General features: G+C 40.5%; 1 protein-coding gene and 1 pseudogene across 25 annotated transcripts in view; both read left to right on the top strand.

Moving 5' to 3' along the window:
* The window catches only part of LOC143653454 (olfactory receptor 14I1-like), a 255,537-nt gene that overhangs the window by 23,566 nt on the left and 208,790 nt on the right, over positions 1 to 23,181 (top strand). The window lies entirely within an intron of this gene.
* On the top strand, positions 16,529 to 21,511 carry LOC143652976 (serine/threonine-protein kinase PLK2 pseudogene; annotated as a pseudogene).

Below are 23,181 nucleotides of genomic sequence, written 5' to 3'. Positions count from 1 at the left end.
CAGAACAGCTCCCGGAGCCACGACAGAAACCAAACACACAGCATACCCCATTCCGGAATGGCTGGACCGGCTAAAAGACTCCACTGCAGTGAGGTCCCCGAGAGGCGCGCGCTTCCCCGGGCCAAGGCAGCTGGTGGCCGGAGCCCCTCCCTCCCTCCTTTCCGGGCCGGCTGGGAGCTTTGGATGGGGTTCCCCAAGCCGCGGCGACCAGAGCCCCTTCCACACATGCGGCTTCCTGGGCCGGCTGGGAACCTTGGATCGACAGTCCCCCAAGCTGCGGCGGCCCTCGCACATGCAGCTTCCTGGGCCGGCTGGGAGTTTTGGAGCAGCGGTTCCCCAAACCGCGGTGGCCGGTGACCCTCCCCCACGCATGGCTTCCCGGGCTGGCTGGTAGCCTCGGAACAGTGGTCCCCCAAGCTGTGGTGGCCAGCGACCGCAGCCCCTTCACACACGCGGCTTCCCAGGCCAGCTAGGAGCATCAGAACAGCGGTTCCCCAAGGCGCGGCAGCTGGCGACCCTCCCCCACAGGCGACTTCCTGGAGGGAAAGGAAAGAGTCTCCAACAGTAGTAGATACTGAGCCCAACCTAACACCAATAGTGGCATTAAGGAACAACTTCTGACTACTAAAAGTAGGCCCTCAGCTCAGGCGAAACTAATCAAGGCGGAAGTCAGCAATTGGGCTAACTGAAAAAGAGGAAAGGGGGTGAAACAGAGCCTTCTGCGGCTGTTTCTACGGAGGCTTCGTTGAGGCTTCTGGGCTCAGCGCTGGGATTACATAGGTTACAACTGCCCCAAACGCAGAAACAGGCTGCTTCTAGGGCTCTCTACCACCTGAACCTTCCCTGCAGGAGGGGTGAAACGCAACTCAGGTGGAATCCCTCTCTCAAGGAATTCAGATCCCAGGACTTCAAAATTTGAAGCCATTAAAACCAACCTACAACCTTTCCTCTGTCTCCACCACACACCCAGCAGCGAAGGTCTTCGAAAGTTAAAGGAGCCACATCATCTTTTGCTGGTGGGACCCGCAGACAGACAAGCACCACATACTGGGCAGCATAAGAAAAACAGAGCCCAGAGACTTCACAGGAAAGTCTTTCAACCTGCTTGGTCCCACACTCAGGGAAATCTGGTTAAATGCCCAGAAGCTAGCAAAAAATAACAAATCACACCAGGAAAATTGAAGATATGGCCCAGTCAAAGGAACAAACCAATAGCTCAAATGTGATACAGGAGCTGAGACAACTAATTCTGAATATACAAACAGAAATGGAAAAACTCTTCAAAAAACAAATCGATAAATTGAGGGAGGACATGAAGAAGGCATGGGATCAACAAAAAGAAGAAATGGAAAGTCTGAAAAAACAAATCACAGAACTTATGGGATTGAAAAACACAGTAGAAGAGATGAAAAAAACAATCAAAACCTACAATGGTAGATTTAAAGAGACAGAGGATAGAATTAGTGAACTGGAGGATGGAACATCTGAAATCCAAAAAGAAACAGAAACTGTAGGGAAAAGAATGGAAAAATTTGAGCAGGGGCTCAGGGAGTTGAATGATAATATGAAGCACACAAATATACATGTTGTGTGTGTCCCAGAAGGAGAAGAGAAGGGAAAAGGAGGAGAAAAACTAATGGAAGAAATTATCACTGAAAATTTCCCAACTCTTATGAAAGACCTAAAATTACAGATCCAAGAAGTGCAGCACACCCCAAAGAGAATAGACCCAAATAGGCGTTCTCCAAGACACTTACTAGTTAGAATCAGAGGTCAAAGAGAAAGAGAGGATCTTGAAAGCAGCAAGAGAAAAACAATCCATCACATACAAGGGAAACCCAATAAGACTATGTGTAGATTTCTCAACAGAAACCATGGAAGCTAGAAGACAGTGGGATGATATCTTTAAATTACTAAAAGAGAAAAACTGCCAACCAAGACTTCTATATCGAGCAAAATTGTCCTTCAAAAATGAGGGAGAAATTAAAACATTTTCAGACAAAAAGTCACTGAGAGAATTTGTGACCAAGAGACCAGCTCTGCAAGAAATGCTAAAGGGAGCACTAGAGTCAGATACGAAAAGACAGAAGAGAGAGGTATGGAGAAGAGTGTAGAAAGAAGGAAAATCAGATATGATATATATATATAATACAAAAGGCAAAATGGTAGAGGAAAGTATTACCCAAACAGTAATAACACTAAATGTTAATGGACTGAATTCCCCAATCAAAAGACATAGACTGGCAGAATGGATTAAAAAAACAGAATCCTTTATGCTGCCTACAGGAAACACATCTTAGACCCAAAGATGTACATAGGTTGAAAGTGAAAGGTTGGGAAAAGATATTTCATGCAAATAACAACCAAAAAAGAGCAGGAGTAGCTATATTAATATCCAACAAATTAGACTTCAAATGTAAAACAGTTAAAAGAGACAAAGAAGGATACTATCTACTAATAAAAGGAACAATTAAACAAGAAGACATAACAATCATAAATATTTATGCACCGAATCAAAATGCCCCCAAATACATGAGGAATACACTGCAACCACTGAAAAGGGCAATAGACACATCTACCATAATAGTTGGAGACTTCAATTCGCCACTCTCATCAATGGACAGAACATCTAGACAGAGGATCAATAAAGAAACAGAGAACTTGAATATTACAATAAAGGAGCTAGACTTAACAGACATTTATCGGACATTACACCCCACAACAGCAGGATACACCTTTTTCTCAAGTGCTCATGGATCATTCTCAAAGATAGACCATATGCTGGGTCACAAAGCAAGTCTCAACAAATTTAAAAAGATTGAAATCATACACTACACTTTCTCGGATCATAAAGGAATGAAGTTGGAAATCAATAATAAGCAGAGTGCCAGAAAATCCACAAATACGTGGAGGCTCAACAACACACTCTTAAACAACGAGTGGGTCAAGGAAGAAATTACAAGAGAAATTAGTAAATATCTCAAGGCGAATGAAAACAAAAACACAACACATCAAAACCTATGGGACTCAGCAAAGGCAGTGCTAAGAGGGAAATTTATTGCCCTAAATGCCTATATCAGAAAAGAAGAAAAGGCAAAAATTCAGGAATTAACTGTCCACTTGTAAGAACTGGAGAAAGAACAGCAAACTGACCCCAAAGCAAGCAAAAAGAAAGAAATAACAAAGATTAGAGCAGAAATAAATGAAATTGAGAACACAAAAACAATAGAGAAAATCAATAAGGACTGAAGTTGGTTCTATGAGAAAATCAATAAGATTGATGGGCCCTTAGCAAGATTGACAAAAAGAAGAAGAGAGAGGATGCAAATAAATAAGATCAGAAATGGAAGAGGAGACATAACCACTGACCTCACAGAAATAAAGGAGGTAATAACAGGATACAGTAAACAACTTTACACTAATAAATACAACAATGTAGATGAAATGGACAAGTTCCTAGAAAGACATGAACAACCAACTTTGACTCAAGAAGACATAGATGACCTCAACAAACCAATCACAAGTAAAGAAATTGAATCAGTCATTCAAAAGCTTCCCAAAAAGAAAAGTCCAGGATCAGATGGCTTCACATGTGAATTCTACCAAACATTCCAGAAAGAATTAGTACCAACTCTGTTCAAACTTTTCAAAAAAAATTGAGGTGGAGGGAAAGCTACCTAATTCATTCTATGAAGCCAACATCACCCTCATACCAAAACCAGGCAAAGATATTACAAAAAAAGAAAACTACAGATCAATCTCTCTAATGAATATAGATGCAAAAATCCTCAACAAAATTCTAGCAAATCGAATCCAGCAACACATTAAAAGAATTATACATCATGACCAAGTAGGATTCATTCCAGGTATGCAAGGATGGTTCAACATAAGAAAATCAATTAATGTAATACACCATATCAACAAATCAAAGCAGAAAAATCACATGATCATCTCAATTGATGCAGAGAAGGCATTTGACAAGATTCAACTTCCTTTCCTGTTGAAAACACTTCAAAGGATAGGAATACAAGGGAACTTCCTTAAAATGATGGAGGGAATATATGAAAAACCCACAGCTAATATCATCCTCAATGGGGAAAAATTGAAAACTTTCCCCCTAAGATCAGGAACAAGACAAGGATGTCCACTATTACCACTATTATTCAACATCGTGTTGGAGGTTCTAGCCAGAGCAATTAGACAAGAAAAAGAAATACAAGGCATCAAAATAGGAAAGGAAGAAGTAAAACTATCACTGTTTGCAGATGATATGATACTATACGTCAAAAACCCGGAAAAATCCACAACAAATCTACTAGAGGTAATAAATGTGTACAGAAAAGTAGCAGGTTACAAGATCAACATTCAAAAATCTGTAGCGTTTCTATACACTAGCAATGAACAAACTGAGGGGGAAATCAAGAAGCGAATTCCATTTACAATTGCAACTAAAAGAATAAAATACCTAGGAATAAATTTAACTAAAGAGACAAAAGACCTATACAAAGAAAACTACAAAAAACTGTTAAAAGAAATCACAGAAGACCTAAATAGATGGAAGGGCATACCGTGTTCATGGATTGGAAGACTAAATATAGTTAAGATGTCAATCCTACCCAAATTGATTTACAGATTCAATGCAATACCAATCAAAATCCCAATGACTTATTTTTCAGAAATAGAAAAACCAATAAGCAAATTTATCTGGAAGGGCAGGGTGCCCCGAATTGCTAAAAGTATCTTGAAAAAAAATGAAGCTGGAGGTCTCACGCTGCCGGACTTTAAGGCATATTATGAAGCCACAGTGGTCAAAACAGCATGGTATTGGCATAAAGATAGATATATCGACCAATGGAATCGAATAGAGTGCTCAGATATAGACCCTCTCATCTATGGACATTTGATCTTTGATAAGGCAGTCAAGCCAACTCACCTGGGACAGAACAGTCTCTTCAATAAATGGTGCCTAGAGAACTGGATATCCATATGCAAAGAATGAAAGAGGACCTGTATCTCACTCAAAATGGATCAAACATCTAAACATTGGGTCTAAGACCATAAAACAGTTAGAGGAAAATATAGGGAGATATCTTATGAAACTTACAATTGGAGGCGGTTTTAAGTACCTTAAACCTAAAGCAAGAGCACTGAAGAAATAAATAAATGCGAGCTCCTCAAAATTAAACACTTTTGTGCATCAAAGAACTTCATCAAGAAAGTAGAAAGACAGCCTACACAATGGGAGACAATATTTGGAAACGACATATCAGCTAAAGGTCTAGTATCCAGAATTTATAAAGAGATTGTTCGACTCAACAACAAAAAGATAGCCAATCCAATTACAAAATGGGAAAAAGACTTGAACAGACACTTCTCAGAAGAGGAAGTACAAATGGCCAAAAGGCACATGAAGAGATGCTCAATGTCCCTGGCCATTAGAGAAATGCAAATCAAAACCACAATGAGATATCATCTCACACCCTCCTGAATGGCCATTATCAACAAAACAGAAAATGACAAGTGCTGGAGAGGATGCAGAGAAAGAGGCACACTTATCCACTGTTGGTGGGAATGTCAAATGGTGCAACCACTGTGGAAGGCAGTTTGGCGGTTCATCAGAAGAAATGAATATAGAATTGCCATACGACCCAGCAATACCATTGCTAGGTATCTACTCAAAGGACTTAAGGTCAAAGACACAAATGGACATTTGCATACCAATGTTTATAGCAGCATTATTTATAATTGCAAAGAGATGGAAACAGCCAAAATGTCCATCAACAGACGAGTGACTAAACAAACTGTGGTATACACATACGATGGAATATCATGCAACTTTAAGACAGAATAAACTTATGAAGCATGTAATAACATGGATGGACCTAGAGAACATTATGCTGAGTGAGACTAGCCAAAAACTAAAGGACAAATACTGTATGGTCCCACGATGTGACCCGACATTAGAGAATAAACTTGGAATATGTCACTGGTAACAGAGACCATCAGGAGTTAGAAATAGGGTAAGATAATGGGTAATTGGAGCTGAAGGGATACAGACTGTGCAACAGGACTAGATAGAAAAACTCAAAAATGGACAGCACAATACTATCTAATTGTAATGTAATTACATTAAAACACTGAATGAAGCTGCATCTGAGCTATAGTTTTTTTTGTTTGTTTTTATATATATTTTTGTGTTTTTTATTTTTATTTTTTCTCTATATTATCATTTTATTTCTTTTTCTGTTGTCTTGCTATTTCTTTTTCTAAATCGATGCAAATGTACTAACAAATGATGATCATACATCTATGTGATGATGTGAAGAATTACTGACTGCATATGTAGAATGGAATGATTTCTAAATGTTGTGTTAGTTAATTTTTTTTAATTAATAAAAAAAGTGATGTTGGAATGATATATAAAAGATAGGACTTAACAAATGAATATGAATGCTGAATCATTAAATTGATATCTATTTTAGTTTTCAGTATTTTAGAGCAGCTAGAAGTAAACACCTAAAATTGTGAAATTGTAACCCATGTCAAAGTCTGAAATATGTTCTACAACTAGTTGAGGTGCTGCGCTTTGAAATTTATAGCTTTTTTGTATATGTGTTATTGTTCACAAAAAACAAGGGAAAAAGAAGCCAATTGTGATGATAAAAAAGTATTTAAGCCCTCTAGCCTCCTATATTCTGGAGCGGCTAGAAGGAAAAATAGAGAGGCTCGTATGGTAGCCCATGACAAACTCTGGAATCTGTCCTGTGACTGCTTGTTGAAGAGTGCTTTGAAAGCTGTTGCTTTTTTATTTCTTTGCTTTGTACATATGTTATACTATACAATAAAAAAAAAGTTTAAAAGGAAAAGAAAATTTATATATAACACAGAATGAATTTTTAAGCAAATTTTAGTAAAGATTTTTGGTATAAATTACCCAAATCTTATACACAAATCCCCCCTAAATTGAATTTTGTTTAAAGTAATAACTTTGTATCATATGAATAAATTTTAAGAATGAAAAGTGAAAAAAAGTATATCATGAAATATGCGAGAGTAACAAAAATATACTTTTTCTTTATTCCTAGTGTACAAAAGCCACTTCCTCCATTTGAAAGAAATGTGTTGGGAAATTCAATACTAAATTTTTGGTATGGTCTTCACATGGAAAACTTCTACCACTACTTTAAACCAGAATCAGATAGTGGTTTGCTAGAAACTTCCCCAAACTGTCAGAAGAATATCGTATCCATTTTTCACGGCCATCATCCATTAAAATAGCAAATCTCAAGGTGATTTGTTTTTCTCAGCCAATTTGGTCATAATTTTCTTCATCTTCTAATAAGTTCAGGATCATGATATAGATTTTATAGCCTCATTCTTTTCATCGTTAATCAAATCTTCATTGGTAAAGAATCTGTACTACCCTTTGCATGGATTTTATGTAGCTTATACTTATTAAATGTCTGTGTAGTTTCATTGTTTCAAATTTCTTAAAAGTTAAATCAGAATTCTCTGAAGATTTTCAATTTTTTTCTTTTAAGCATTATTTTTCCTTCTCTGAGAAGCATTTTTGTACAGTTTCTTTTTTCTTATCATGATCTAAACTTGTACCCATTCCCAGTGATCTATGGATCAAAAAAAATAAAAGGCAATTTGAATACATTCCCATTAATTCAAATAAAATAAATAAAAATTTTTAATAAATATTTTTAAAAATGCCCTTTATACTAAAATAGTCAAGATTGTCTATCAAATATAAAAGGAAAAATTTTAACTGCATGAAATGAAAATTAAATTTTATACTTTTAGCAGACTTTTAAGGTTTGAAGAAATCCAACTTTTGGAAAATGTGCACATGCAGTCCAATAACTTTTTTTTTCCTAAACCATTTGAGAGAGAGTTCCTGAGCTGATGCCTCATCACTCCTCAATTTCTCTTAAGCACACAGACATTCTCTGACATATCCACAGTATAATCATCAAAGTCAGGAACTAACATCCATGCATTACTACTACCTAATTCTCAGGCCCCAATAATGTCTTGTGTGCTAAAACACTGTAGTTGGGAATCACACATTGCACTTAGTTGTCATGTCTCTTTAGCTTCTTTCATTATAGAATGGTTTCTCAGGCTTTCTTTGACTTTCATGACTTTGATATTTTCTAAAATCATGTCAGTTATTTAGAGAATGACCCTCTACTTGTGTGTGTCTGGATTTTCTCATGTCTTGATCACGTTACATGTCTTTGTCAGGAATCTCCCTAGGTGAGGTATGTCTACTCAGTGCATCCTCTCGGGTGGCACATGACTTTGCATACAAGTGGCATTTACATCCATCACTGGGTCAGATGATGTCCTGCAGGCTTCACCACTGCAAAGCCACACTTTCTTCCTTTGTAGTTAATAAAAATTGCTTAGGGAGGTAAGTTAATTCTATGGAAATACTCCTTTATTCATAAAAGTTGCAATTAATTTATTCCCCAGAGGCCAGTGGTCTTTCTTCAGAGAAGTTATCATCCTGTTGATGCCTTAATTTGGACATTTTCATGGCCTCATGATTGTAAATTTGTAGACTAATCAATCCCCAATGTAAGTGCCAATCCATTTCTGGCATATTGAATCCCAGAATCTTCAGCAAACTTGGACGGATTCTGGTGCCGGGAGAGTAGGGTGCTGCTGCGTTTGCAAATGCCAACTATGTAGAATGTCTTCCTAGATGTTAGAGGGGAGGGTCTGGGAGAAGGGTGGGGAGCATGATAGAAAAGGCCTAGATTCCTTTGAAGAGGTTATTGATGGAAAACAGGCACTAAACGTATTTCTGATGAGGACTTAGAAATTGTGTGTCTTTGTAAACAGGAAGAAAGGCGACCCTTTTCAAAGTAGCAGAAAATTTGGCAAAATTGAGTCCTGGTACCAGGTAGAAGGCAGAGTGTGAGGGTCATGGCTTGGACAGCTGGTGGAATTTCCAATCTAAATGTGGAAAATGCAGCCTGGCTTCTCCTTGCAGCTTTAGTAAAATGAGAGAGGAAAGGTGTAAGCTGAGAACTGAACTCTTGGGTACCAAGAAACAAGAAATTGATAGTTTGGAAAATTCTGAGCCTTTGGAAAATGAGTTCCCAGGAAATACTCCCTGTATGATGTAAGAATTTAACCAAACATGAAACCAATCAACAATTTCAGTCAAGTAAGGATGGGAAATGCAACCATTCATACAGGATTTGTTGGAAGTCCCATTGTCTGATTTGGGACCCCTGTGTTCGTGTACAAAACAGATGAGGTTTTTGTGAGATCTGTATGATAAACAGAACCACTGCCAGCCTGAATTAAAAGGGACAGAGTGAAATCATGGCAATTCAAAGGCAGAACCATGGAAGTAACCTCTGGACCAAAGAAGCCGTGGCCAGGAGAGTGGGCCCACCCATGCACATGGAGAGGGTGAGTCTGCCCCAGAGTTGGCAGAGGGTGAGCCTTCCTCCCCAGGTGTTCATGAAGAGTGCAACCACCCAGGACTCTCAGATACCTAAGAGGGGAATAAGGTGAGTTTGGCCTCCCCGTTGTTCAGGAAGAATGCTGCTGTCCCAGGATTCAGAGAGGGTGGAGCACATTCCCTGGGGACTGGGGAGAATCTGGCTGCCACCCTACTTTCTGAGGGGATAAGGCATATGCCTCAGAGATGGCAGAGAGTCCAAGTGCCACCCAGATACTTGAAAATGCAAGGCCGAGAACATAGCTGTCACCCCAGAGCTTGGAGATGTTGGAGCCCCACCCCACTGCTTGGAAATATTGGCGCTCTCACCCAAGTGCTTAGAGATGTTGGAGCCTCACCCCAGTACTTGGAGATATTGGAGGCTCACCCCACTGCTTGGGGAGAGCAGGGGTGCTGCACACACCCTTAGAGAAGGTGGAACTGCTATCCTCTCAAGCCCTGAGGATAAAACATTATTCTGTAGATGACTCTCAGACCTTAAAACTTAATGAAGTATGCCCTACAGTTCTTTGGAATTATTTCAGTCCAGTAACCCCTGTTAACCCTCCAATTTCTTTCTATGTAAATGGGAATATTTATTCTATGACTGCCTCTCCTTCATATATTACAAGCAGATAATTTGTTACAGATCTCACAGGTTCACAGCTGGAGAAGTTTGGGACAGACCATGGCTATAACTGATTTTGATGAGCCTTTGTACTCAGTATTGTTACTGAAATGATTTAAGGCTTCTGGGATGGAATGAATGTATTTTGCATATAGAAAGAACATGTCTTTCTGGAGTCCAGAGGGTGGAGTGTGCTGGTTTGAAGCCGTTATGTACCATAGAAAAGGTCATGTTCTTTTAATCCATGCCTGTGTGTGCAGGCCTATGTGGGTGGGACCTATTGCTTAGGTTATCTCTATTGAGATGTGGTCATTCAAGGTGGACTCCTTTACTGGAGTCCTTTGTGAGGATAAAGGACAGAAAATGCCCTGAGAGCTCAGAGAGAAACAGCCAGAGAAGTTTAGGGAGACCTGAAAGAGGAAAGCCCTGGACATGCTAAACAAGGACCCACAGAAGCTCAAAGAGGAGGCCCCTGGAACCAGGAGCTGAAAGCAATGAAACTGGGGAGCAAAGGTCCAGCAGCAGCTATATATCTGGCTATATGACAGAGAAACCAGATGCCAGTGGTTTTTCTTTAGAGAAGTTATCATCCTGCTGATGCCTTCATTGGGAGAGTTTCATGGCCCAATGAAATTTGTAAATTTGTAAGCTAATAAATCCCCATTTAAAGGTCAACCCATTTCTGGTATATTGCTTTCCAACAGCTTTAGCAAACTGTAACAGCCTAGGATGCAGGGGCTGAGGAACTATAGGTCAAACTGGAGTGGATATTTTGAGTCAGAACCGCTGGATAGCAGGCTATTTTCCATTTATAGTCAAGAGAAATCCAAGACTAAATTTGTTGTTCACAACATTGTGATTGTTTCCTTCCTTCTTTATCCATGTTTCTTTCCTCTTTTCCAGATTGGCTTATAAATGGAGGTGGCTAAAATTTAGAGTGCTGGTTTCATCAGCCCTGCTCAATCCTCCTTCTCTCCCTGTCTTTGTCCTTTTTCTTCCTCATTTTTTATCTCTCCCAACCACAGTGCCTTTTCCTTCAATCTATGAGGATTCTGAGTCACATAATATGGAAAGCCTAGCAATAATCCTCTGAAACAATAAATGCTTGTTGTGTAAGCCATCCATTGTGCAGTATCTACCATAGCAGCCCTGATAGACTAAAGTGACTCCCTGCCCATTACCCCTGGGCTCCAATTGTCTTCAGGATCTATTTGTTTTTAGCTTAGTTTAAACAAAACAAAACAAAAACTCTCTATCCTTATTACCTTTCAAACTGAAACTCATCAACTTGACAATAGAATAGTTAAAATTTTCTCTCCCCATGGAAGAATCTATAACTTCTCATCAGACTGGAGATATACACCATAAAAATGCACAGGCTTATGGGCAGTATTGTTGCACCTATGAATGTGAGATTGCAATATTTGACCTATTAGATTCCCTTCACAATGATGAAATTTTGGATGATAGCTTGATATAGAAACTCAGTTAACTAAAAGACTTCATCTTGTCCAGGAATAATTTAACAAAGTCAAACCTTTGGTATCAAGAAATGATTGGGGAAGGACTTGCTACCTTATCATCTTTTGAGTCCACATGACTAAGCATCACATTCTTATTTCACCTCCATGGTACAGAAAGCCCATTCATTTAGATATTCATTAGATCAGTTATTTATTAATCCATTCATTCAATCATACAATAACCTATCAGTGTGATAGAATTTAGAGTTATAAAATGTAGTCAATTACTGACCCCATACAAACATGATTTTTTTTTCCCAAAAAGGGGGTAAGAATGGGACCTGTGGCATTGAAAGCAGGGAATGTTGTGGGTATATCCATAGCAACAGTCCCTTGGATCTCTAGAAGGACTGCTTGTGCATACAGGACAAGCAGAGGCATCTTTAGAAGTGTATGCTCATAGGTTTTCCAGGACCTGGGAGGCAATGCTAGGGACTATAATGGAGTCATATACTTCAACCACACATCTTTTCCTCCTGATGCTGCCCCATTGGGCTGCATATGGGCTGCCTAATCTACCAAGGCTGCTAGGACAATTAGCACACAATGGGTCAGCTTAAATGAAAAGAATTTATTGTCCCACAGTCTTGAAGGCTAGAAGTCATCCATCATGATGTCCACATGGCCATGCTTTTTCCCAGAGTTAGTATGTTCTAGTGAAGATCATTCTCTGTCAAATGGAAATCTCTCTCTCTTTGGCTTCTTATTTCTGGTGACTTCACATTTCTCCCTCATGTAGTTTCTGGCTTTTACTGACTATGTCTGAATTTCCTCTCTATGTAAGGCCTCCAGTCAGATGGATTAACACATGCTGTGGGATTCACTTTGGCCACCACTTAACTAATAATAACACATTGAAAAGGTCCTATTTGCAAATGGCTTTACATCCACAGAAATATGAATTAAGATTTGAACATGTATTTTGTGGGGACATGCTTCAGTCCCCAACAGGGGTTGACTGTACTTCCTGCCAGGGAGGTGCCCTGAATATCTAAAGACAAAGGGGAAACAATTTGGGATCCAGGAGAGAGATAAAAAGGTCTGATATCAATTGGGGTGTGTTAGATCTGGGATTTATAAAGTTTTATTTGTTACCAAACTATTGCATGCAATACTAAACATGCCAAATAGCACTAAAATAGTCCTTTTTCTTCCTTCCCACTTCCATTCTGTTCTCAACTGCATCCTGTTTTGTGTCCCAGTGTATGATCTGTCCTGGAGAATGGTCCATGAGCACTAGAGAAGAATGTATATCCTTGTGTTTTGGAGTGCAATGACCTATATATGTCTGCTAGGTCTAATTCATCTATCAAGTTATTTAACTTCTCTATTTCCTTGTTGATATTCTGTCTGGTTGTTCTATCTATAGAGGAGAGTGGTGTATTGAAGTCTCCTACTACTATTGTTGAAATACGTATTGCTCCCTTCCATTTTGCCATTATCTGTCTCATGTACTTTTTATCTCCTTGATTGGAAGCATAAACATTTTTTATTTTAATATCTTCTTGGTGAATTTACTCTTTACTTAGTTTATAGTGTCCTTCTTTGTCTCTTATGATGTCTTTACATTTAAAGTTTATTTTGTCCAATATTAGTATAGCTATTCCTGCTTTCTTTTGGTTACTCCTTGCATGGAAAATCTCTTTCCATCCTTTCATTTTCAATCTCTTTGTACCCTGGCATCTAAGATGAGTCTCTTGTAAGCAGCATATAGCTGGATTATGTTTCTTAATCCATTCTGCCAATCTGTATGTTTTAATTGGTAAGTTTAGTCTGATAACATTCAATTTATTACTGAAAATGTGTTTCTTGAATCCACTATCTTATATTTTTTATTTTATTTGTCAGATCTATATTTTCTTTTCCATCCTTCCCTTTGTATTATTTAAATTATCCTTGGTGGTGCTCTTCAATTCTGTGCCTTCCTCCAGACCTCCCTCTCCCGTATTTTTTTTCAGCTGGAAAAATGCCTTTTAGTATTTCTTGTAGGGCCAGTCTCTTGTTGAAAAATTCTTTCAGGACTTCTTTGTGTGTGAAACTTTAATCTCTCCATCAGTTTTGAAGGATAATTTGGCTGGGTACAGAATTCTTGTCTGAAAGCCTTTCTCTTTCAGGATCTTGAATATATTATTCCACTGCTTTCTCACTTCCAGGATGCTAGTTGAGTAGTCTGAACTCAGTTTTATTTAGTTTCCCTTGTATGTGGTAGATTGTTTTTCTCTTGCCACTTTCAGAATTTTCTGCTTCTCTTCAACATTTGACAGAATGATTAGTATGTGTCTTGGGGAAGGCCTATTTGGAATTATTCTGTTTGGAGTTTTTTGGACTTCCTTGACTTGTATGTTTATGCCTTTTATAAGGGTTAGGAAGTTTTCCCCATTATGTCCTCAACTACTCTTCCTATTCCTTTACTCCTCTCTTCTCCTTCTGAAACTCTAATGATTCTTATATTTGTGTGCTTTGTTTTGTCTATCATTTCCCTGAGATTCAATTAAAATTTTTCCATCTTTTTTGCCTTTTGCTGTTTTAAATCTTCAAAGTCAGTTATCCTGTCCTCTATATCATTTTCTTCTGTCTCTTCTGGTGTTGTGTGCCTCTAGTATGTTTTTCATTTGTTCAACAGTCTTTAATCTCTGTGATATCTGCTATTTTTCTATTTATTCTTTCAAATTCCTCTTTATGCTCTTCTACTGTCTTCTTGATCTCCTTTATGTCATTTGCTATCCCACTTATTTTATTAAGTAGAGTTGTATGAGCATCTTTGATTAGTTGTTCCAACGTCTGTGTCTCCTCTGGTATTTTAATTTGGTCATTAGGCAGGGCTCTATCTGTCTGCATTGTGATATTCTTAGTGATCTTCTGCTGTCTTCATGGCATGTAAGTATCTTGATTGATTTACTTTGGGAGTTGATTTCTTTCAATAGTCTAAGGCCTTATGTTTGCGGCATGGACGTACAGCAAGGAGCAGGGTGCAGCGTAGTACACTCAGTGCAGTGATTTGTTTCGGGGCAGTTATAGGCACAGGTTGGGGATGTTAAGCTGATGCTTGTGAACATGGGTGCCCAGTGGCCAGGAAGGATGTAGCTGTGCAGGTGCACTGGGATAGGGGGTGTAACCCTGGTGCACACTGGTCTAAAGCACAGGGCCCTTCGTGTGCATGCATAGAGCTCTGGCAACAGGTTGGTGTTATGTTTTCATAAATTGGAGGCAGATTTGACCTGGATATTCAGGTCAGCACTTTCTCAAAGCTGGGGAGAGCTGTGCACATGCACTCTTCTAGGTCTGCTGTAAACTGAGATTCACAGAGTTGAATGACATAATTGGGGGCCTGTGCACATGTGTGGGTCTAGGAGTGCCATAAAATGATGTGCACTTGGTGGGGGGTGAATCTGTGTGACACTATGGGCAAGGTGTGGGGGTAGCCTGAGTATGGAGGTTAGTGCCCACAACATTTATGCACTGGCAACAGCCTGCAGGGAACAGGGTAGGGGAAGTAATGCTCTGGAGAAGTATAAGAGAGGTGGATTGGGCTTCACTTGGGGTGTGGATGTGGGGATGTTGTGCACTGGGGGCTGATGGGGTGGGGACACCTGGAGTGCAGAGAATGGGAGCAGATGATGGGGCTTGGGTGTGTGGGGTGTGGGTTGAGCCACCATCACTGTACTCGTGAGTGTAGTGCACCCAAAGAATGTGGCCTGGCTTACTTCCTAGTCTCCAGCTCCTGTCCATGCATTCCCATGGGCTCTGTGCCTCTGTGCCAGGCTCCAGCCTTCTGCCTCTCAGTTCCTTAGCCTTTGCAACTAGGACTGCCCTGTGTGTTGCAGAAGCATCTCCCAGGTCAGCTGCACTCCTGAATTTCCACCTCAGTCACCCTCCCATCCCTTCTCTAACTTTTCCATGGAGCGGGGCTGATCTTGAGCTCTCCATTTTTTAATTAGGTTATTTCTTCTAGTGCTGATCCTGGACATTCATTATATACTCTACATATATTTATTCTGTTGGATGTGTAACATGACTATTTTTCCCAGTCTGCTTCTTGCATTTACATTATCTTAACAATGTATTTGTTAGAGCAAACTATTTTAATTGTGATAAATCCAATTTATCAATTTCTTCTTTTGTGGATTTGTGCTTATAGTAGCATATCTAAGAACTTATTGTCTAACCACAGTTCAGAAAGATTTCTCCTATCTTTCCTTCTAAATTTGTATAGTTTCTCATTATGTATTTAGATCTATGATCTATTTGAGTTAATTTATGTATAAAGCATGAGTTTTAGGTTTAGGTTGAATTTTTGCATATAGATGTTCAATTCTTCAGTACTTTTTTTTTTTTAAGGACAGTCCTTTTCCTCTTAGTTTCCTGGCTTGTATGACAAATACCACACAAAGTTTTGACTTGAACAATGGGAATTGTGTCATGGCTTTGAAGCCAGGAAAATTTCAAAATCAAGACATCACAAACGTAATTCTTTTCTCCCCAAGATCTGTAGAATTCTGACTCTGGATTTTGGCAATCCTTGGACTTCTTGGCTTGTGTCTTTGCCTTGCATCAGATGGAGATGTCTTCTCTTCTTTTCTGGATTCCATTTGTTAGGCACAGAGTTCTTAAGGAATCCACATGAGACAGTGAGTCAAAGTTTAACAGGTTTATTGAAGAGAGAGAAAGCAGAAAGAAATCAGGGAGAAAGCAGGCAGGCATGAGCCAGCAAAACCTGCTAGTGAAAGGAAAGCAAGATGGCTCCTGCTCTTTGTTCTTGGAGCTGTGTTTTAAAGGGGGAGTGGTGCCAGGAGGGGAGGTGCCCACTAAATGGTGTGTTGTCCCTTGATTGGATAGGGACTTGTTGACTTAGGGTATGATAGACTGCTGAGGTACTGACACATTATTCTCCTTTGATGTGCAGCTGCATGTATCAGGCAGGGTGAGGCACTGGTAGGGGAGGGTGTTATCAGCAGAGACAGATTATGACTGTATTTCTAGTTATCTGGGATGTCTCCATTCATCTGAAGGATATACCACCAGGCAGGATGGCAGTTGGTTTATATCTGGATCCTTGGACCTGCCAAGGATGCTGAGGAGGGGGGCTGAAGGGGACTCTGCATCAAGAGTTCCTTTTGCTCTTACAATTCTTTTTTCCAAAACCTAACACCGTTAACTTCTGGCCTCTGGCTCATCCCCAGGATTTTCCTTATAAGGCCTACAGTAGTAGGAAAATCCCACTCTGATTCAATTGGTCACACTTTAACTAAAAATAACATCTTCAAAAGATACTATTTACGAACTAGTTCACACATATGGGAATAGGGTTAAAATTGAGAACATAGTTTTTTCTGGGGTACATAATTCTACCTACCACAAATTTCTTCTTCGAAAAGCTTCTGTACCATTGTCAAAAATCAATTGCTCAGGGTGCATGGGTGGTTCAGTGGTAGAATGCTTGCTTTCCATGCTGGACATGTAGGTTCCATTCCTGGACCATGCACCTAAAAAAAATCAGTGGCTCAGAGTTCTGGAATGACTGGGTGAGCAGTTCAGTAAATAATGAAACTGTACAATATTGTCAACTACAATTAACCCAAAATCAGGAAAATTGACAAAAGACATACAAACAAATTGTGAGTTGTTTATTTAGGAAAATAAAGTCTACCTTAATTAGAATACTGGAGATCAGTTGCTTTTTAGCCTGAGAATACTCCTGTCCCCACTCTGCTACATGGAGAGGAAGACTTATCACAGTACTGGTCATGAGGACTGACATCTCTATTACCACTACTGGAAGACTTTCACTTTATTTTTAACAGAGAATGGAAAACACATGGCTAAAGACATGGTAGAAAATAATTGCAATCTCACTGGCAAATACTCAGGGGATATCTGTATTACAGCAGCCTAAAGTCTCTATGTGGGCTTGGAAGAGACCAGACATGAATTTAATGTGAAACACTGGGGAATGAAAAGGTTAAATAGTGCATTAATAAGATCCCTTTTACCCCTGGCATCCAAGTCTGCACATGCACCAGAGCGCATATGTTACCACAAGAGGTAACAGGAAGAGTATCAGCAAGTCACTTGTCCTTGGTTGAATGTGACCTTGTGAATGCAGAAAGTAAAATTCAGAAAAATGTACATTGAATGCCTACCCCTAGTCACACACTGATCCATCACAATGAGTATGATTCTGTAGGCTTTGTGGCATATAAATGCATCTGGCCAGTCACCAGCTGATCAATAAGCTATGTTGATCCAAGTGTAATCTTTATTAAGTGGCTTAAAAATCAAAACAAAAAATAAATAAAAACTGGGCAGAGGCATAAGTGGCTCCACACAGTAAAAGTATCAAACTACGCAGAATTGGTCTGTGCAAGTTACTAAACAAATACACAAATAGTAGCAACAATCAACTATAGGGGGAAATATCCAAAGTTCCAACAATATATTATAGGAAATACTCATTTTTAACTAAAATTCTTGAGGCAAGCAACTAACCAGGAAGGAGTAACATATATACAGATAAACAACAATGACAACAGCAAAAACCACCCAGAACCCATAGGATCTTTGTCTGAGTGAAGTTACTTGTTGGACTTTGAATATACAGACTTAGTCGCTATTTTAAATACTCACAGAGAAGTAAAGGGAACATTGTTTAGAGTTTTAAGAAAGAATGATTAAAGGCATTCCAGAATTTGGGCACCAGCCTCCCTGTCCGAGGTTAAGTACTAACTCTGACCTCTGACAGAGGAGCCTACCCCGGGGACCTCCCAATCGGCAGTGCATTCATGAACTTGGAACATCCTGAAGTGTGAACCCTATCTTTTCTTTCAATGGATGGCGGTCCGGGACGGCCTCTCCAACATGGCAAGCACTGCTCGCCACTGGCGTCCCTCTGTGCTGGCCACTCAAAATGGGTCTCAGGACCAATTCCGCCCAACCAACCTTGCTGGTCTGGCCCCTGACAGAGCTAGCTCTTGCCGAGTTTGAGGCACTGTGGAGAGACCAACCATGCCAGTTTGAGAGAAAAGATAGGGTTCACACTTCAGGGTATTCCAAGTTCATGAATGCACTCACCCAACCACCTCACACAACACCTTCTGGTGGATGGTGAGCTGTGACATCTATCCCTTTCCGAGTCTCCGCCTCTCCCCAGCCTAATATATGATTTCAGTGCGTGTTCACTCACATAGTTGGGCAAGGGCCTCGGGCTCCAGTAGGCTGGCATCACGGGGCTCAAGGGCAAGTTTGGATGTAATCTGTGCCTCGGAGCTGACAGCATAGTTGAACAATGGCTTGATAATGGAGCTTTTGTGAACTATTCCCTTAATGGAGATCTTGCAAACTATCACCTATCACCCTGCTGCAAGCACCAAGATGGGCAAGCAGGCTCTGGGCAAGGCTTAGGACCAGGACTTGAAGCAGCAGCAGCAGCAGCAGACCCCCCAAGGAGCCACAGTGCCACATCCACAGGCACAGGTGCCCCACCCCCACCACAGGCACCCAGGGCTGAGATCTCATGGAGTATCGTGGACCCCATGACTGGGAAACACTACTGCCTGGGCAAAGTGATGGGAAAAGGTGGCTTTGCAAAATGTTATGAGTTGGCAGATTTGACAAACAACACAGTCTATGCTGTAAAAATGATTCCTCACAGCAGAGTACTCAACCTCATCAAAAGCAAACGATTAACAAAGAAATAGAGCTTCATAGAATTCTTCACCTTAGGCATGTAGCACAGTTTTATCACTACTTTGAGGACAAAGAAAACATTTACATTCTCATGGAATACTGCAGTATACAATCCGTGGCTTATATCTTTAAAGTAAGGTGTTGACAGAGCCAGAGTATGATACTACCTCAAGCAGATTATATCTAGACTAAAGTATCTTCATGAACAAGAAATTTTGCACAGAAGTCTCAAACTAGAAAACTGTTTTTATTAATGAAGCCATGGAAATAAAAGTTGGGGACTTTGGTTTGGCAGCAAGGCTGGAACCCTTGGGACACAGAAGGAGAACAATATGTGGTACTCCCAATTATCTCTCTCCAGAAGTACTCAGTGAACGAGGACATAGCTGTGAATCAGACATTTGGGCCTTAGGCTGTGTAATGTACACAGTGTTTGAAACTATAGATCTGAAAGAAACTTACAGGTGTATAAGAGAAGCAGGACATACAATGCCATCTTCATTGCTGGCTCCTGCAAAGCACTTAATAGCTAGCATGTTGGCCCAAAATCCATAGGATTGCCCTAGTTAGGATGACATCATTTGATGTGAATTTTTTTTTTTTGGAGGGCTTCACACCTGACAGACTTTCTTCCAGCTGTTGTAATAGTTCCAGATTTCCACCTGTGAAGCCCAGTGAAGAATTGCTTTAAGAAATCCTTAAGAAATTGGTTCACAAAAAAAGACAAAGCAAGATATATATTGACACACATAATAGAATATCTAAAGAAGATGAAGAAATTTACAAGCTTACCCATGCCTTGAAAAAGACTTCAATAACTCAGCAACCCAGCCAATATAGGACAGATAAGGAGCTCCAGGCACCTACCACTACATTTGCCTGATCTGGAACATGTGCAGTAGAAAACAAGCAGCAGATTGGGGATGCTGTCTGGGTGACAATCAGAGGGACTCCTGGAAGATGTAGTAGCAGTAGCGAATGCCTTAAGGACATTACCATGGGAAGTTTTGCAGATACAGTGGCAAGACTAGTTGTAGGATGTCTAAAAAACATGCCAGAAGTTGATTGCATTCCCGAACCACGTCTGAGCATATCATCTCATTGGGTCACCAAGTGGAATGATTACTCTGAAAAATACAGCTTAGGGTACCAGCTTTCAGACCATACTATTGTAGTTCTTTTCAGCAATGGTGCTCACATGTCTCCTTCCAAACAAAAAAAGCCACAGTTCACTATTATGCAAATCATGGCCATTGCTCTGTTTTGTTTTGTTTTTTTTCCACAGAAGACATCCCTGAACAATTCATTAGCCAAGTGACGTGCGGAAATACTTTTCTCATGACTTAGAGGAGAACTTCATGAATGGTGGAGATCTGCCTAGTGCTATCAATATTTGAAGACCTCAGCTCTACCTCCTTCAGTGACTAAAATCTAATAAGGTCTTGATGATGCTCTTCAATGATGGCAACTTTCAGGTGAATTTCTACCATGATCACTAAAAAATTATCATCTATAGCCAAAATGAAGAATACTTACTCAACAACGTCAATGAGGATAGGATATCTGCAATGTTCAGACTGACAACTCTGCTGATGCCTGGCTGTTCATGAGAATTAAAAAAATCAAATGGAGTATGCTCTGAACATGCTTTTGAAGAGATGTAACTTGAAGATTCTTTGAATGGACCCTATGGGACTCCTCTTTTCCACTGTGAGATCTAGGAAGCCAATAGAATGATCTACAGAATGTTGAAGAAGATGGACAGGTGGTGGTATGAAAACAAGTCCCCTGTGTCTAGTCAGCAGGGTAGGACCAGACGAGTCTGAGCAATATAATTCTTGGACTTTGAACTAATCCAAGAGTGAACCAGAATGCAGTTTTCCTGGACATACTTGTTTTAAAAAGGTTTATCAGAAAAATTTTCAGAAAGGTGCATTGATTCTTAACCTCTCTCTGTAGAAAGCATTTCAGACAGAGGACTTGGAACTCTGCATATACTTCCTAAAAGGGAGGGAGGAGGCTCCCATGTTGTTTAAAGGCTATAATTGGGGCAGCTTTTGGTTGCTTAACTGTGAAATATGGCTTTTATATATATTTGCTATTGTTGTTGTTAACTTTTGAGGACATTTGTGGCTGGAAAAGCGCATTTCTTGTTAAGTTTTTTATTTACTACAAAAAGAAAGAATGATTACAATAAATCATCAAAAAGAGATTGAGAAATACATAGAAATTATTTTAAAACATGCAAATTCCAGAAATAAAAATACAATAACAAATGAAAATTTCTCTACATGTGCTCAACAATAGATTAGAGTTGGTGGAAGAAATAATTTGTAAACTTGAGGAACAGATCCATAGGGATTATATGATCTTAAGAATATAAAGAAGCAAGAATAAAAAAAACACAATTAAACAGAGTCTCAGAAACCAGTGAAATACCTTATTGAACTAAGTGTATTAAAAATGCATGCATTGAGAAGCTGTGTGGTTTCTGCCCCTGCCCACTTTCTACCGTGGAAGAAGCCAGTCTTTCCTGTTGTAGGATGAAACGAGGAGCCCCAACCAACACCCAGAACGAACTGGTAGGCTTCTGAGTGCGGCCAGCCTGAACCTTTGAGCCCCCTGATCTTCCAGTGAGTGCAGCCACTAGAGTGAGACCCCCTGGGATCAGCAGGGCCCAATCCACAGAATCATGAAATGAATGAAGTCAATAAAATTTGAAAGGAGTTTATTATTACAAGGCAACAGCTGGTTTTGCATCTTCATCTGCCACATGGATTCAGTTTCTCCTCAGGACAGCTACTAGGGGAGTAGAAACGATACGGAACAGCTCCCAAAGTCATGACAGAGATAAAAAAGACAGCGTACCCCATCCTGGAACGGCTGGCTGGCTGAGAGAACCCGCTCTGGTGAGATCGCCGAGGGGCGTGGGCTTCACCGGGCGGGGCGGCAAGCGGCCGGAGTCACTCCCTTCCCCCTCCCCGGGCCAGCTGGGAGAATTGGACAGGCGGTCCCCTGGAACCCCGGCGGCTGGCACCCACACCACGCGCGGCCCCCCAGACCAACTGAGAGAATTGGATCGGAAATCCCCAGGCCGCGGAGAACGGTGACGGGGGGGGCCCTTCCAAACCCGTGACTCCCCGGGAACGTGCACTCTCCCGGGTGGGCCGCTGCGGCTGGTGCCGTCCCGCCAAGCTTGGCACCCCGGGCCAAAATTCGGACGGGCGCTTTCCCGGGCTGCGGCAGCCAGCGACCTTCCCCGCGTTCGGACCCTGGGCCCGCTGGAACTCTTCCAAGCCACTTCGGCTAGCGAACATCCCGGACGGCGAGAGTTTTCCAAAGTTAAAGGACCCACAGCACCTTTTACTGGTGGGACCTGCAGACAAACGTGTGCCACGAGCGCCACCTATTGGGCAGGATAAGAAAAACAGAACCCAGAGATTTCACAGAAAATCTTACAACCTTGTTGGGTCCAACACCCAGGGAAATTTGACTAAATGCCCAGACGCCAGCAGCAGAAGATAACTGTCCACGCTCAGAAGCTTGAGAATATGGCCTAGTCAAAGGAACAAACCAATAGTTCAAATGAGATACAAGAGCTGAGACAACTAATGCTGAATATACGAACAGAAATGGAAAACCTCTTCAAAAATGAAATCGAAAAATTGAGGGAGGACATGAAGAGGACATGGGCTGAACATAAAGAAGAAATAGAAAAACTGAAAAAACAAATCATGGACTTATGGAAGTGAAGGATAAAGTAGAAAAGATGGAAAAAACAATGGATACCTACAATGATAGATTTAAAGAGACAGAAGATAGAATTAGTGATTTGGAGGATGGAACATCTGAATTCCAAAAAGAAACAGAAACTATCAGGA

This window comes from Tamandua tetradactyla, chromosome 13 (assembly GCF_023851605.1).
Source record: "Tamandua tetradactyla isolate mTamTet1 chromosome 13, mTamTet1.pri, whole genome shotgun sequence".
NCBI classification, from domain to species: domain Eukaryota; kingdom Metazoa; phylum Chordata; class Mammalia; order Pilosa; family Myrmecophagidae; genus Tamandua; species Tamandua tetradactyla.
The sequence above is the reverse complement of the archived record's forward strand: the minus strand, read 5'-3'. Positions and strand labels throughout refer to the sequence as shown.